We start from the raw sequence: 7,270 nt of genomic DNA on the forward strand, positions 1-7,270 counted from the left end.
CATGTGTGTGTGTGTGTGTGTGTGTGTGTGTGTGTGTGTGTGTGTGTGTGTGTATGTGTGTGTGTGTGTGTACGTACACCTTTTACATTGCTGTGGGTTGACTGTCTGTGCACAGGCAAATATTTTGATGACTGGCGGTTTTTCGTGACAGCGGCAAGTACAGCAGGGCTTGTTATGGAGTGTCCTTTTGTTCTCATCGTTTGCCGTTGGGAATCGTGACAGTTCCCTTTTCCTCTGGAAGTAAAAGAAGAAAGACACTTAGTCTAATGATAATTTGATTTGAAAGTATGCTTGGTCTGGTATTGTCTATTGACCTATTCAGAACATTGAAAATTGAAATACCCACTGAAAGACGTATGGATATTATCATGTGTGTATCCATGCGTAAGTTTCAACACATAAGCTGGTTTTACGTGTCTCAGTCAATGCAGACAAATCACATGCACGATTCTCACATCTCTCGTCTTTCAGTAGCAAAAACTGCACGCTTACAGTAGATATTTTATACATAGTGAATTATAATTCAAGCAAACACTGTCAATGTCATGGATTTACATTTGGAGTTTGCGATCATATTTACCCCACGCTTGGCACATATATTGTGTAATGTCTCCACACAAAAAACTGACAACGTGTTACTCTTAATCTGCCGCGCCACCCCCCACCCCTATCACCCCCACCCGCTCTTGTTCCTGCCCAGCCCCCATTTTCCACAGCTCAGCTCAGACCGTTATGCAACAGTGTTGCCTGTGGCGCTTCGACGTCAATACATCATCTTTGTAATCCAGCAGTAATAGCCGGACCAAGACACACTAATCTGCACCAATTCACATTTGCTGCGCACCAATATGTGGGTGCATGGTCAAAACAAAAAACATCTACTACATCTACAATCAAAGTACACTGACCTTCAAGCAGCTTTGAACGGAGGGTACTGCCAATCGCGACAATACTCTTTTCGGTTGAAACCCCAACCTGTTTTGCTCAAAGTTGATGAAGTCGGTTTGCACGAAATGTTCACTGCAAATGAACCTGCTTTTGCCAGACACTTTTAAATGCGCACGCTTTAGCTGTGGAAACATCTCCCATTTCGATAACAAACTTAGGTTTTTGGTAGGAAATCTGTGGAAGGAAATGCCGCTTGTTTGCGTGTTTTTGAGTTTGCGGCTGCACACCTACGAGGCATTCTTCCGGACCCAGTTATCACTTTTACACATGTATGCATGAACACCACGCTGGTTGAACCAAAACAAACACTGTGACGTCACAGTGACCCGACGTCACAGTGAACCAAAAATCACGTGACCACAACATGACCCCAGGCGGCTTGTCTTGGTTAGCCCACCAATAATAAATGTTCAATTACAACAACAACAAAATTTTTAATAATTTTTAAAATATTTTTCCTGAGATGTTTATAACATTTGGCATCCGATATTCAAGCTTTTGGAGATATTTCAAAACCTTGGACTTGTCCTTTAAAGTCTGCTGGACCCTTGTACTAGCGTACTCGGGGATAAACAATAGTAAACAAGAATTTATTAAAAAAAAATTTTAAAAATAAAAATTAAAAAAATAGACCGCCCATGCCGGGAATCGAACCCGGATCCCTTTGGCCATAGTCGGAAACGCTTTCCTCCAAGCCAACAAATCTGACATTCGCCAGTGAACTCAAATGCCTATACTCCTCGCGCAGTGGTACACGCACGCAAGTAAACAAGAATTAAAAAAAAAAATTTAAAAAAATAGACCGCCCATGCCGGGAATCGAACCCGAATCACTTGGATTAAAAAAAAATATATATATATATTATTTATTTATTTTACACAATTAAAAAAATTATTAGAGTGAAATAAAACATTAAAACGTTCATAATAAACAATAGTAAACAAGAATTTAAAAAAAAAATTAAAAAATATAGACCGCCCATGCCGGGAATCGATCCCGGATCACTTTGGCCATAGGCGGACGTGATTCGCACCAGCTAGCTGGCTGTTCCATTAGCTGCCAGGCAGTTGTACTCCCACCGCCAAACATCCCCCCGTTAAGAGTCGGTTTTGTGGAATATTTCGCATTTAGGTCCCAGGTAACATTATGAAGTTTTAATACGATCAATCGGACCTATTATCAAGTTAGTGTATCAACTTTTGAACGAACTGCGCCCAGTAGTTTCCCAGCAATAAGCTGTTAAGTCGAGACGAACAGACAGACAGACAGACAGACAGACACACAATTAAAGTCTGCAGGACCCTAGTACTGCGTACTCGGGGATAAAGGGACTTTAAGCAATGGGGCCAACCGGAGACTCGCACAGAATATGATATTCTTTATGGCCTGTGGAAAATAAAGGGACTTTAAGCAATGGGGCCAACCGGAGACTCGCATGGAATATGATATTCTCTATGGCCTGTGGAAAATAAAGGGACTTTAAGCAATGGGGCCAACCGGAGACTCGCATGGAATAGGATATTCTCTATGTCCAATGCAAAAGACGAAGGACGAAACCGAAAGCCTGTCACAGGCTCTACTATATTTCCCCAGTGCGAAAGATACACGGAAATCAAAGCAAGGATCAGCCAGAAACTCTCAACGACAAGAATACACTGTGGGTCCAGTGCAAAAGATAAAGGAAAATAATTTAAAGCAAGGACCAGCCAGAAACTCTCACAGGCAGTGTCCAGTGCAAACGATAAAAGAGCAATGTTTTGTCGATTACCACTCAGGCCCTATATCCCCCCCTCCCCCCTCACTTCCCCCTCCCCAGGTCATCATGCATATCCTCGCAGGTCAGGTTGTGCACTGGATTGGACCTTCTGCTGACCTGGTCAACGCGACACAAAAAGTCACAGACCTTCTTGGGGCACAGAAGGAATGCTTACGCAGCTCACTCACTCGCTATCTGTAGAGTACATTAGGCTAAGTCTAAGATTCAGGAACAAATACGTAGGTTTACCGTGGGTTACATGGTTAGAGCTGGTTTGAGGGTCAAATGGTTACATGAGAAAGCCTGTACCGGCGTAATTCACGTGGTGTCACGTAACGAATTGTCAGGTGTTCGTTTTCCTTATAATGCCTGTATGTACTTTCACTACCACCAACACACACACACACATACACACACACACACACACACACACACACACACACACACACACACACACACACACACACTTATGTATTAGACTAATAGCGTTACACTACCAGGGCCACATATTCACGGTGGCTTTATGTGCTTTCAGTGGTGATTATTTATCTCCGAAGTGTTCATCTTAGTGTGGACATATTTCAGGTGTCCGAGAATGTATTGTCGAGTTGAGGGACGTATTCTAAATAGTCATTTGTTTGTTTGTTTGCTTAACGCCCAGCCGACCACGAAGGGCCATATCAGGGCGGTGCTGCTTTGACATATAACGTGCGCCACACACAAGACAGAAGTCGCAGCACAGGCTTCATGTCTCACCGGTACCCAGTCACATTATTCTGACACCGGACCAACCAGTCCTAGCACTAATCCCATAATGCCAGACGCCAGGCGGAGCAGCCACCAGATTGCCAATTTTAAAGTCTTAGGTATGACCCCGGCCGGGGTTCGAACCCACGACCTCCCGATAACGGGACGGACGCCTTACTACTAGGCCAACCGTACCGGTCCAAATAGTCATATAGGCATGACTACGACCAGTACTGTCATAGTAAGGGACTCAACTTTGTTTGTTTTCTGAGCCTCTCGGTCCATAACATTGACCCAAACCTGGTCTAATTCGCCCCACTTCACATTTCGTTCTGTAATATGACTATTCGGTTAAGCGCCTTATGTTTTTCAGTGTCAAGGCCTGTTGGTTGGTCTTGAGTCAGTTGTAGGCGTATATCGTGCCATTGTTTTGTTCACAATGATTATTTTCCGTCTAGGGTAAACAATTACTTTGTGTGTCTGGGTCATTAATCTATATGATGGTCACAATGACCCATTCATCGGGTGAGAACCAAAAGGTCGAGGGTCAAAAGGTCGAGGCACACAAGGTCGAGGACATTTGGTCAAGAGTCAAAAGGTTGAGTGCGACAAAAGGTCGAGGGTGACAAAAGGTCAACAGCACAACATTTAAGGGACAAAAGGTTGAGGATTAAAAAAAGGTCGAGAATTAAAAATTTTGATTTAATTTTCTGTGTCCATTCGTGAAGAAAATTTTGCTTAGAGTGCCTATCGTGCGTATGACAGGGGTGATTTGTGAATATGATCACACACACACACACACACACACACACACACACGCGCGCGTGCTCGAACGCGCGCGCACGCACAGACACATTCTTAGTATATGTTTTCACAATTTTGGATGTAAGACAAAACGACAGCAGTAACCTTTGTGTACTGCCTTGTCATTTCCTTTCTGTGATTTGACAAGCTCAATTCTGTGTCTGTGTCCCTGTCCGAATGTAACTCTCTCTTCGTTTGCAAATGCTTTTAAAGTTTACATGTGGGATAGAAAATAAGAAGGGAAAAAAATCAAGCTTTTAGCGTATCAGTGACATGTTTCACCAACAACAATCTGTTGAGTATCGAGCTGTGTTCACCGTAACGAAAATTAAGGGGCTTATTGTCAGTCAGGGCTTAAAATGCCTATAATGGACATACAATTTTATACGATTGAAAAAAAAAAAGTGAGGGGGGCAGGCTGGTAAACGGGAGGATGACGGGGGTGGGTGAGATAAATGGTTAAAAGTTACGATTAAGACTTCGTAAAATTAATAAGTGTCATGTATCACCAAGTTTTTCATAAGTTTCTTGGGGTCCACACACGTATTTTTTTTTTGGGGGGGGGGGGGGGGGGGGACGATAAAACTGCAGTTTATTTCAAAGATCACATTTTTTTTTAAAAGTTGTGAAAACAGAGCCACTTTGTTAAAAAGGTTAAAAAAAAAAAAAGGCGTTCGCGCTGAGGACAGCACATAATATGGAGAGAACAAAGCTCTCTGAAAAGGTTTGTACAAAGTGCGTCACTACTGGCCTGTCTGCATAGAACACATAGACAACACACAACAATTTCATTCATACACATAGCAGGGCCGGATCAGTTGCTTTGTAAGAGGGGGTGCACTTTGAATCGAAAGTGAATGTGATGGGCGCGAAGCGCCCGAATTTGCTAGGGGGGTCCGGGGGCATGCCCCCCCCCCCCCCCCCAGAAAATTGTTTGGCCCAAAGAAGCAAAATGGTGCCATCTGGTGCCATTTGAACTTAGAAATGGTCATAGAATCTGCTTTTTTTTTTTTTTTTTTTTTTTTTTTTTTTTTTTTTGCTGGAGGGGGGGTGCACCTGCACCGTGTGCACTCCCCCCCCCCCCCCCCCCCCCTCGTCCGCCCCTGTATAGGTTAAGACTCCGGTGTTAAAAATTATTAATATACGTCGTGATTTTATGGAGTACAAATCATGCAACTCTCGGCTGCATCAAAGCGAGCCCAGGTGCGGTTCCGTGAGAGAGCAAGTAACTGCTACCAAAGCACGGACTTTTATTGGGTGGCGGCACCACCCGAGCATTCAAAAGGCACGCTGCAGGCAGCTTGCTCGTCGCGGAGATATTCAGACGCTTAAAAATTATGCATTTTGTTTTGGTGGGCTGCCATTTAGAGCCCTTGGCTGGGCATGGGAGGGGGGACAGGGCCTCGTCGGGTGTGTTGGGCAGAACCTGGTTGGAGTTTAAAGCCATACCGGGCTCTGCGGTAGCGATACTGCGCATGGTGAAGGAGGTGAGGGCGGGGTGGAGGGGCGGTATTTTCATACCCGGGTGGCTTGCCATTTATAACCCTTGGCTGGGTATGGGAGGGGGGGACAGGGCCTCGTCGGATGTGTAGGGCAGCACCTGGTTGGATTTTATAGCCATAGCGGGCTCTACAGTCTAGCGACTGTTACATATTAAGTTACACATACTTTTGGTAAAAGTCAAAAATGATTACCGTTGACCACACTACGCTTCATATACCGACAAAGCCGTGGGTCCGTGAACACAAACAAACACCCGTCACTCAAGGCACTCTTTGTACGAAAACTGTTTTGAATAACTAAACAAATAACACAACGCTTATAAATGCACACAAAGCAGAGTTTTCTCCAAGCAATAAAGAAAAAAACAAGAATTGAACACACACGTAAACAGAAGATTATGTCGACAGTTTTTTAATCCTCGACCTTTTTTTAATCCTGGACCTTTTTTTAATCCTCGACTCTTTTCAATCCTCGACCTTTTGTCCCTTAGACGTTTTGCGGTGGACCTTTTGTCACCTTCGACCTTTTGTCGCCCTCGAACTTTTGACTCTTGACCAAATGTCCTCGACCTTTTGTGCCTCGACATTGTAAAACTCGACCTTTTGTCGCACACCCCATTCATCAGCTCTACAGGTCAAGAGGTAACGTACGTTCTTGTTACGTAGCAAGAACTCATCAGCTGACCTCCTGTCTGTCACCTGCCTAAACGCCGGACATGTGGGTTATAGCGGTGCAACTGAATTTCACGCACTTTTGAATTTTACGCTATGAATTTCTCGCATTTCTTAACACATGAATTTCACGCAGGTTTCCAGTTAAAATCTCTCCTTACTTGTCATTTGAATTTCACGTACACGCATGCACATGCATGCACGTATCCCCCCCCCCCCCCCCCCGCATCGGTGTGATTGTGAGTGAGACGATGCGATGGCAACAATCAAGAGACGATACGCTGCCAATGACATTTCGAGAAAACAGTTCATGACAAAAATGTCTTGGAAGAATCTCCCAGGTGAATTGAGACTCATCATCGGTCACGAGCAACTCTATCTCATGTACACACGCCCCAACGCATACACTACATGCGTGATTTTCAAAAGCTCACATGCGTGACTTTCAAACGCTCACATGCGTGAAATTCAAACCACCAAATGCGGGAAAATCAAATGCGGGAAGACGAAAACATTTTTCAAATGCGTGAAATTCAAATGCAGCCAAGCAATTGTAAGTGTTCCTGGTAGGATTTAAGCAACGTCTATACCTATAACCGGCTGCATTTGAATTTCACGCATTTGAAACACTTACAATTGCTTTGCTGAGTCGCAGTACATGTTTTCTAGTTAGCGTCCAGTGCGTTATCTACCTTGTTGGACAGTACGATTATAGTTAGATGTAGGTTCTTACCTGTATTACTCACAATACTTTAACAGAGTATCAGTGCATGTTGTAGTTAGCGTCCTAGTAAGGGTAACACATGTTTCACTTGTAATAGTATCGCCGTTTCCTGGGTTA

The sequence above is a fragment of the Littorina saxatilis genome, linkage group LG12, assembly GCF_037325665.1.
Source record: "Littorina saxatilis isolate snail1 linkage group LG12, US_GU_Lsax_2.0, whole genome shotgun sequence".
Classification (NCBI taxonomy): Eukaryota; Metazoa; Mollusca; class Gastropoda; order Littorinimorpha; family Littorinidae; genus Littorina; species Littorina saxatilis.